Below are 10,721 nucleotides of genomic sequence, written 5' to 3' on the forward strand. Positions count from 1 at the left end.
AAAAAGTCATTTGGAGGAAGCATTCCAAACTGCCCACAGAGGGTTTAAGGCTAGGCTGCAAGCACACACGAGACTCCAGTGGCAGCAAATAAATGCTGGGCACCCTTGCTCATGAAGCACCTGCAAATCAGGCCATCCCTGCAGCCTAGTTTTATCTATCACATTTAATTAAAAAAAACATGTGTCTGGATGCGGTGGCTCACGCCTGTAATCCCAGCACTTTGGGTGGCTGAGGTGGGTGGATCACGAGTTCAGGAAATCAAGCCCATCCTGGCTAAAATGGTGAAACCCCATCTCTAGTAAAAATAGAAAAAAAATTAGCTAGGCATGGTGGCACGAGCTTGTAAGTCCCAGCTACCCAGGAGACTGAGGCAGGAGAATCACTTGAACCCGGGAGGCAGAAGCTGCAGTGGGCCGACATTCTGCCACTGCACTCCAGCCTGGGCAACAGAGCAAGACTGTCTCACCCAAAAAAACAAAAAAAGTAAGAAAACACGTCACCCTAACCATGGTCCCAATTCAGACAGCCACCAGTCCAGCTGTTAATAGATCCCAACATTAAAATATTTTTTCCAAACTGAACAAACTACAAGAGCTTTGAAGTAAAGCTTCTATCTTTTCAACAATTACTGAGCACCAACTACATACTAGGCGTTTAACTATCTTTTCTACCCGCTCAGTAGGCCACTTTAAAGTCTGAGATGTTACCTAAAATTTCCTACCACTTAGTAATGTAAGCAGGACTAGATATGGCACGTTAGCAGGTTAATATCCACCCCAGGGAAGAGCCACAGGCCAGCCTCTCTCCATCAGCAAGGGCGTCTGGGTGGACCCCTTTACCTTCACCAGTCACTATCACTGTCACTGCAGAGAGCTAGGCACAGGCCTGGGCTCTCCATGAGAACAGCACTGGGAAGTCTGTCCACCTAAACCGCTACACCACGTGGCCTCCTGTACCTCACAGTCCCGTTCTGAGGATAACAACAGGAGAAACTTAGAGAGATTCTAACAAAGATGCAGGCTTGGAATTATTAAATAATTGGCCCAAAGTCATGGAAGAATACCAAGGCTAGGATGCTAAAATTCTATCCACATCCCCCAGATTTAACTCATTAAAGCATACTATAAACAGGGCATTCCAATTTGTCAAAATGCCACTCCAGGTTTCTGCCTGCAGAGTAGAATGTACTGTCAACTTTAAGTTCTACCTGAAGTAACAGCAACATCAAATAGCTTTCAGGACCTGTGCAGCCACATTCACCACCCTCCGGGGCATCCCCTACTATCAGGACATGCTCAACACTCCAGGAAAGGAAGAGTATGGAGATAACACCTGCTGCAATCTGCCTCAGACACACAAAATCAGCGTAACACCGCATCTGTTTTTGTCAAATGTCTGTTCCCTTGCACAGAGAGAAGAGGGGGTGGCCTGGTAATCCTCCCCTAAAACAGGAGAGATTAATGGCGAGGCGTGGCCTGCCCGTGCTCCTAGCAGAAAGGGGGCTCAGGGGAACACGGGGCCTCCTGACCTTGGCATTGTGTCCAAACAATGAGGGGGCACTAATAACCACACCTGTCTGAAATCTGTAATAAAATCGACCTAAAAGTGAGCAACTGTTGTAACAAATATTAGATAATAAGAGCCAAGAACAATTTTGTTTTGCCTTTTCAGAACAGAAAGGACACAGCCGGCGGCCCGGCCATCCATGCCTTGTGGATAAGGGAGTCAGACAAGAAGGCTCTGGCGAAGCGCCCCACTGGCCCTTCTTCCAGGAGAGCAGGGACCAGCGAGGTGCCGCACGACGCCGGGACTGCGCACAAGGCAGAGCGTGAGACTGATGGTGGCCGCAGGACAGTACCAACCATCACATCATAAAGCCTCTGGGCTGACCTGCCAAGTCCCCAGCCTGCCTTCTGCTTGGCTCTTTGTGAGGCCCTCAGAGGGTGAGGGGTGGGGGCCAGGCAGCGAGGGGGAACACCGACCAAACTGAGAAACAGTGCGCAGTAAGAGCAGCCCAACAAAACCCACATGAGGGCACTGCCCAGCCGTGCCCACCCAGCGGCCTCCCTGCAACCGCACGATCCTGGAGGCCATCTGTGGATGGACGCAATGGCTCACTGCTCCATCTCCGGTGCCCAGAACAGCGCTTGCCTGTGCATGGAATGAATCAATCAAGTTTTGCTAAGATATTTTGCTGACCTTGTCATTGCTCATACACATTCTCTATAAAATGACATCTAAAATTAACATTCTGAAAATATTTTACCTCTGCACTGAATAATTTGATCTGTTAGCAGAAACCATTTAAATGGCCAACTACCCCTTTAAAAATGTAAACAGTCACTAAGTGTTTTGGATTATCTCATTCAATACTAACATTGCCAGGACTTTTCACTGCCTTAGAAAGCTGTGCACATACCTTCACAGAAAAGCCTTGCTGACCACAGGCCATGCCACCAGTGCCAACTACGACATACCTCCTTTACTCATCTATGACTTCAAATACTGAATATACCCACTGCTTCAATTCTCCAAAAGTCTGTTACAGAAGTACATCAATGAAAAGTTTTAATCATTTCTTCTCAACAAAACAGAAATAAGTTTAGTCTTATGTTCGCACATACCAAACCTCCAGGGAATTTACAACTGGCAGGATGTCCGCATAAAAACCACACTAAAGTCTGCTATCCACAGACCAGTCATCAAAATCTTTTAAGAGCTCAATTTCAGTTCTGCTCACTAGTGTTCAGTCTCTAAATCGAAGAAATTTCTATGCATCGACCATAATAGAATATATCCTTCTACAGTGGATAACAGAGGTGGCATCTCAGAACCAGTAGGACACACTGACAGCCCGAGGCAGCCCCAAGGCCCTGCTGCCCCCCGAGCATGCCATCATCCCCGTCCCCATGAGAAAGGCTGGCGGCACGTCGGGAAGCAGTGCCAGCCGAAAGGCGGCCTGAGCACCCTCCCCTGCAGCCTCAGGCAGCCAGTGAGACCTGGGAAGTGCCTGGGAGGGCTTTCCCAGGAGGCTTCTTAGGGAAGGAGCTGGCACATAGCCCTCTGGCCTCGCCCCCTACTCCTGACACATTAGGCTGGCACTCTCCAGCTGGGGGCAGCGAGTGGCCCAGGAAACTCCTTTATGATACAAATCTCATTCTCAGCGGAGGAGCCGAAGGACACAACTCCAGGAACACTGCCCCCAGAACCGGGGGCAGAGCTTCCAACTGCTCTGCGGTGACTTCCAGCCTCGTCTTAGATTTTGTCACCATTTTGAGTTGGCTGTGGTGTAGAAAAGAAGTAGGATCTATAAATGAAGCAAGCCTCTGATGCTTGTCTCCGCGAAGTGAAATCCTGGGACATTAGCAAGCCTCCTGCTCCACACAGAGCAGGGGCAGCTTCCTGACCCATCACTATGGAGCAAACCCTGAATGATTCATTTCCTGGTTATCTTAAGAAAAAAGGAAACGGTGACAGCAGAGGTTTTTTTTTAGTGAATTTTCATTTTAATCAAGAAACTACTAGAAAACAGAATTCTGAAGCATTATTTCCTAGTGTGCTTTACTAAAAATTAGAGAATAAAGTTCCTTGAAAAACAACAAAAGATCACTCTTGTTTACAATCACTATCTTGCAAGAGTCCAAACCCATCAAAAGGTAACGGCTGACTTCTCCATTTAGTAAATTCCCAATTTTCTGCTTTTAGTACTAAAAAGCAAGATCAGCAATGTTTTCGTATTTATCTGGTATATGCTTGCTGCATGTATTTATGAGACCCAACTTACTGAGCTATTTTAAGAGCAAAAGAAGGATCCTACAGTTAGAGAACAAAACTATATTATTCCATAGCTAATAAAGCTATTGATGAAAACAGATGACCCATTTCAGGGCATGATTTTCGGCTTTAGAAGCTGAGCTAATGGGATTAACTGGTTTTCCAGTTTGTCCAAACTTGAATTAAAGCCAAAGCCAGGGAGGACTGGCTGGTTTTGAAGCTGGGGCCAAAGAGGTGAAGCAACTCCACCCGTCCCCTGCCTCACGCAGATAGGGCGCTTCGTATCCCTCCCAGGGCAGAGCTGGCTTCTCCTCCATCTCAGCCCCAAGGCTCTGCCCTGCCTTCCCCACAAGGCACAATTTCTAAGTTGTTCAAAAGTGACTTCTTTGTAGTCTACCGAAGGACAGGCAGCTGCACTGCAGTAGGTAAAGGACAAAGGTACTAAGGGGCACAAAGGCAAAGGTGACAGCCCTGAAGCCAGGACAGCCTATGTAAAATAAAACACTTTAGAAAGAACAGTGGGGCCAGAAGCAGCACACCAAACACTTTATAACCCAGGTCTCTGGGTGGGGAACATACAGGAACATACTATGGGTTTGCTTGTCCAGGACGTTCTCCTAGACTTTAAATCCAGTAGCTTCTTTTAAGCAAAGTGATGGTCAAAGGTCAGATATCGTTCAATGTTTAAGGGAAAGGAAAGGTCACAAAAACGAACACGCCCTCCTCCGATCTGGATACAAGTTGTTTCAAGCCAGGAGTGTTGGCCCAGGTCTGCAGTCCCAGCTAGTCAGGAGGCTGATGTGGGAGGGTAGGCTGAGCCCAGGATTCAAAGCTACAGTGAGTGGTGATTGCATCACTGCACTCCAGTCTGGGCACCAGTGCAAGACCCCATTTCAAAAAAAAAAAAAAAAGGCTTCAGCACCTTAAACCCACTGAGCATGAGGAGCTGCACTCTGAAGAATGGGCGCTTCCAGTCTCCCAACTCACTGAAATCTCACAGCTCTCGACACTCAGGTATACAGTTCTGTCCATGTTAATTATGTGCTTCAGTTTACCTTTAACACCCCGTTAAATCTCATCAATCCTGAATGCTAGGGAAAAAGTGATTTTACAAACTGCATGTGAGTTCAGTTCCCAGTTTTTTCCAATAAAACGTAAAATGCGACAGAAAATACTGGAAACTCACTGTTAATTTATTCTCTCCCTCTTCTCCTCCAACTCTTCCTTCAAAACCCTTAAAACGGGTGGTTTCTCAGAAATCGAAGTTCCTCACCTCAGCTCCACAATGTTCACTATGCATTTTTGCCCAAAAACACAATGTCTCAGTGAAATATTTGGAGTTAACCACTACAATTTTGTAGATTTTATAACATGCTTTGATGCTGTTACACCAAAACCACAACTGATTCAGACACTACTACGTTGCACTGATAGGGTCTGGATTAATATTTAACTTTAGGAAGAGTGGGTTGCTAGAGCAAATCTCAAGTACAGCATAATGAGGGAATGACTGCATTGCTTCTGTTTTGAGGGATCAATGATCCTCTTTAAAGCATCCATTTACTGATACAGTTAATGAGCTAATTATAAATCATTTTTATTTATTTTTAATTACATTACAAGGCAACTAATACCTGCACAAATTAGAAAATTCAGAAGCAGGACTTCAAGGTTTTTTTTTTTTTCTTTCTTTTTTAAATCAAGGCTCGAAAGAAGGAAAAGGACTGAAACTATAAATGAAACCCTTCGTGTTTCTAGGGCTGCCAGTCAGGGCTGCCAGTCAGCTGCTTTTAGTGTCTGCCTCAGTTCCACCCACTCTGGGCAGGGAGGGACCTATCGATGTGCCTGTCTTTCTACACAGCGGCTGTGAATGAAGCTGCAGGCTCACGTGTAAGGAGAAGGCCAGGAAAGGACCCAGGAGAATCTGCTGCAGAGGGAAGGGGCGCCTGACAGCTACCGACAGAGGAGGAGGGCGCACTCCCCTGGAGGAGGAGCAGGAGCTGTGAGCCTCCTGAGACAGCCAATGTTAACTTGGTTAAAAAGGTTAAGACTGACTACCATTCACAAAACAGCCAGGGCAGAAGGGTTCTGCAGCTTAGGCATCAATGTGGAACTCAGATCTACAGGAATTCCACTCGAGAAGTGTAAGCCTTTTTTCCCCTTCCTTCTCCCACATCTCTCCTGGGATGAGCCACAGAGGATCCTGGAGCAGGTGATGTCCTAGGGCCAGTCAGAACCTCACCGGAGGGTGAGCAGAGGTGCCTCTGGGAGTGCTGGGGGGCATGATACTCTTTCACCCCAGTAGAGCAAACCCAAGCACACGGCAAATGCCATGCAAAGGTCCTGGGGCCACTCGGAGCGGGGAGAAACACCATAATCTCCTCTTCCCCTCAGAACAGAAAGTAAGAAAGGGCTTAGGTACCAGAAACCTGTAATAATTAAGCCACAGGAAAAATACTTAACTTGGGAATCTGCATTGGTTCTAAGCCCACTGCTAAAGAAGAAAATGAGGCACCAGACCAGGATGAAGCTCCACATCTCACAAACTGAGTCGGCAGATACCCCAGCAGTGGGGCCAGAACTACTCAGAACCACCCCACACTACAGGAACCACCAGGAGCAAACCCAGGGGAGGCACCCCACCTGCTTAACATGTCCTCAACCCAGTTCAGCACAAAAAAAAAAAAAAAACCCCAAGGGGTTCAGTCTCCTAATACTGGAGTCTGAAGCAACCCACAGCGCAATCAAGAACCCACAGACTCTGAAAGAGATTAAGGAGAGGCCAAGAAGACGGCACTTCCTGAGCCACATCTGCTCTGGTCCACCTGCCACCCCGTCTGGCAGTGCAGCCACAGCATCACTGCTGACAACCACAGAGCACCCCTGGGTGCTCCGAGGGAACCGCGCCTGCTGTGAAACTGCATAACTGCGCCTGGAAGCTAGCTTGCTTGCTAGCTCAAGCAGCTGATCACTTTTGAAATGAAAGCAGCTATACTTGGTCTTTCCAGATATCCTTACACTGGATGAAAGATAAGAAGCGAACATCATCTTTTGGGGCAACAATACAGAATAAGAGCCAAGAGACTAAAAACATTAATATTCCGGGACACTACACAATATCCGCATTACCAACATTCACACTAGATCCTCCCAAATAGTCTTTGAGGCAAGTACTACTATTTTCATGTTACAGATGACAAAACTAAGTATTCATCAGACATATGGTAACTGGCCCAAGACTATACAGAACCAGGACTCAAGTCTCCATCTTGAAGTCTGAGCCACTGAGCTGGAAAGCACACTCAGGAAGGAACCCAACACAGAAGTAGGCCAGTCCTTTCCTAAAGAGTGACAAGATGTAAATATAACTCCAATTATTCAGAAAATTGTGTACATCTAGCTATACAATATTTTAAAGTTGTTTAAAACAGCTTTTTAAAGACAGGAGGAAATGCTAACAGCATTTTTTTTAATGCAAAATGATACATTTGCTACATATTTAAAGTAGCATTAAAAGTGACAAGAAATATGCTCAAATGTTAATAGAAAAATTATAGGTAGTTTCTGTATTTTCCACATTTTCTTCAATAAGTACATTATTGTTTTCATAATCCTAATAAATGAAGCATAATCATTTCAGTTTTACTAATTCATACTACAAAGGTCAAAGAGCAGACATCACTGTGCCCGTCTTAAGTCTTCTGTAAGAATTTGGGATCCCGCAGCCTTTACACTAAAGTCACACCAGCAGGGGCTCCCTCCGGGCTCTGCCACCCAGCACCACAGGACCTCATGCTGCTGACCCTGTGTCAGCTCCTAGCCCCGCATGGCTAAAAGGCCCCTTCGGCCGTCAAGTTCTGGGTCTGGTTTAGAAAGTTATCCCATACCCCAGACTGCAGCAGTACACGTCCCTGCCAAAGGCAAGGCCCCTGAAAAAGCTATCCCACAATCGCGAAAAACCTCCAGATGCAAAGACTAAACACCGGAAGAGCTATGTGAGGAAGGAGTCCTCTCAAGTACCCCAACCACACTAGTAAGGCCAACCAGGGTCTCTCGACCATGCCAGCTCTCAAAGGCACTGCTGCCAGGGGGCTGTGCTGAGTGGGATTCCGAGGCTACATTACATAGCCTTGGTAGAAAAAATTGTTACTATTCATTGGTGATGAATACTCATTAGCTGACATTCATCATCTGCCTGCTGTGACCAGGCACTCACTGTATGACACGCTTCACTAAGTCTGATGAAACCACCGTCACCCCATTCTACAGATGGCTCAGAGGCAAAGCACCTGCCTATACTTCGCAGGCGCCATGAGAGCCCAGGCAGCAGCAGCAGCTCTGCAGCCCCTGCCCTCCACACAGTCAACCCCCTGAGGCCCCGCCAAGATGACAGAAAACAACTATTCAAGAAAGGACTATACAAAAGGCTGGAAATCACCAATTACACAAAGTAAGTATGACTGAGGGAGAGAGAGAGAGAGAGAAAAGAACTCACTGGATCCAAAGATGTAAGCCAATATTAAAGCACAGCAAGTAGATGGGATTCGTGGTCTGCAGTTATTTACCATGAGCCTCTGCGTAGCGCACCCGGTTGATACAGACAGTAGAGCTGTGGGCAGGATGATGATGCGGTCCCTACTCTCACTGAGTTTATATGGGAGGGACAGGGGGTATGATGGGGGAGGTAAGTAGCCAAAATAAACCAAAAAGGTGCTAGGCAGAAATTTAAACTGGTAACCACAGCTGTGAACTTTAGGGTAGGTGGTCAAGGAGAGCCTCCCTGATACCAAGGGGCTGGAACTGAGGCTGAGACGGGAAAGGCAATGAGCAGCCAGCTGTGGAAAGACAAGAGGACAGCACTCTGGCACAAGGGACAGCAGGATGGGGCCCCCAGGTGGGACGGACTAAGAGGACACCAAGGGCATCGGCACAGCCCAAGTACTGGAGTCTAAGACCAGGCCTGAGTGTACCTGTTCCCATGGGCCAGCTACAGAGCAGAGTACGAAGCCTGGAGGAGATTCAAGATGGACCAAAAGGTCTAAGCCCTCAGAAAGTCAGGATGTAGAGCCCAGCTGCCAGCAAAGGCCCCACTGCCTCCCGCTGAGCCTCGGCACTCCTGAGATGCCAGGCCCTCAGCCTGCCTGCAGCCGGGAAGGGGAGAAGGTCCCGGGGGGAAGGTGGGAGGTGTTCGGTGAGCAACACTAGGAAGGGCTTGGGTGAGCGACATCCGTGGCATGCCAGCTGTGTGAGGGCAACACAGCAGAAAACGGAAAGGAAGAGGGAGCCCAGCACGGAAGAGCACAGGAGCCAGGGATCAGAGAGGAAGCCCAGGATGCCCTCCTCCACAGAAAACACGGAGTAAGGACACATCAATAAAGCACAGGGTGGACAGAGACAAGGAGTGGAACAAGAGCGAAGCAGCAACTGCACTAGGGTGCCAAGCTGGGGACCAAGGCAGGCAGAGCCCATATACTAAGAGAGCTAAGGTCACCCCTGGGAGGCTGGGCCAGGCGGGACGCTCCCACTCACAGGAAGAGGGGACCAGTAGCAAAGTACCCAAGGCTCAAGAGAAACCCCCTGCCACGTTAAGGCCGACCTCAGTCTACATCCGGATCCTCAAGCAAGCAACTGAGGCAGCAGCTGGGCGCGGAAGCGAGGGCGCTCAGGACAGCTGGGCCATCAAAGGCAACCGCCCATCCCTGGGGACTGGGTCTCACCTTTGATTCCACACAACCCTCCAAGCCAGAGAGGACAGGCAACATGCGTGGGTTCTGAAGCAAACAGTGGCCCAGGCACATGGCAGATTCAAGGAGAATGACCCCAATCAGCTCTTATTTGGGACCCTGACCATTCAACACACATGACAAAAGGCACCAACAGTGGCTCCCACCTGCAAACGCAGTGGAGGACAGTGGATGCCAGGTCAAGGTGGCGCGGCACGAGTCACAGCCAGAGGACACTGCAGGATGCCACGCGGGACCACAGGGCTGAGCTGACCAGAGGCAATGCTGGGTATGTCGCCTCAAAGAAACTCACCAGAAGCATGAACCACGTTAGGAACTTAGAAACCTCAGACAGTAGTCCCAGGAAGCCTCCTGGTGATGAGCATGAGGTCTGTGGAATATGCTGCAAATCGTGGTTTCCCAGGCAGAGGCGAGACTGCAGACCCTTCAGGAGCCCGAAGTGACTGGGGTCAGATCGCGTCCCAAGTACGACATAGGGACGCAGCTGCCCCCACACGGTGCTGTTATGAGGACTTAATGAATCCACACTGGGAAGTGCTTAGCACAGGCCCTGGCCCTCAGTAAGGACTAGGTGCAGTAGTGGTCATAACTACAAACTACAGATGCTGAAAATTCATGGACACAGAAACACCACCACTGGGCACCACAGGAGGGAGAAACAAAGGCTGAGCCTCCAACCTACACAGCCCAAGCAAACCAAGACTTCATCAAAGATTTTACTCTGATGTTTCTGCACTTAGCCACTTACGGTTTTCATGTTTTATGTTCTTAGCCTCAGCACTATCTCTTAGAAACCAGTATTTCCAACTGAAATTAGACATATTTCCCATTCAAGCAAAATTAATAATTTGGCAAATTTATGTAAAGATAAGACTTTTAATGTAAGTATTTCTACTGACCAATCCATGTGTCCATCTACACGAGCCTACAGAGGTCCTATAGTGGCAGTCACCTAATTGTCCTTCTGGGTGGTGGGACTGAGTGACTTCAGAGCTTTCTGCTTCAAAAAACAAACCATAAATCAGTTTTATAAAAACAACGTCATTATTTTTTAGTTAGCACGAAGTACTCTTAGAAACAACCTCTAGCTCTAAAGCGATCAGCAAATGGCAGTGTAAGACGGCACACACAGCAGGTGGTCCCCAGCCTCACAAAACAGCCTCTCTCCAACTGGTGATCACAGCACCAGGTCCTCCTGTTGG

Source organism: Mandrillus leucophaeus, unplaced genomic scaffold (genome assembly GCF_000951045.1).
Source record: "Mandrillus leucophaeus isolate KB7577 unplaced genomic scaffold, Mleu.le_1.0 Scaffold89, whole genome shotgun sequence".
NCBI classification, from domain to species: Eukaryota; Metazoa; Chordata; class Mammalia; order Primates; family Cercopithecidae; genus Mandrillus; species Mandrillus leucophaeus.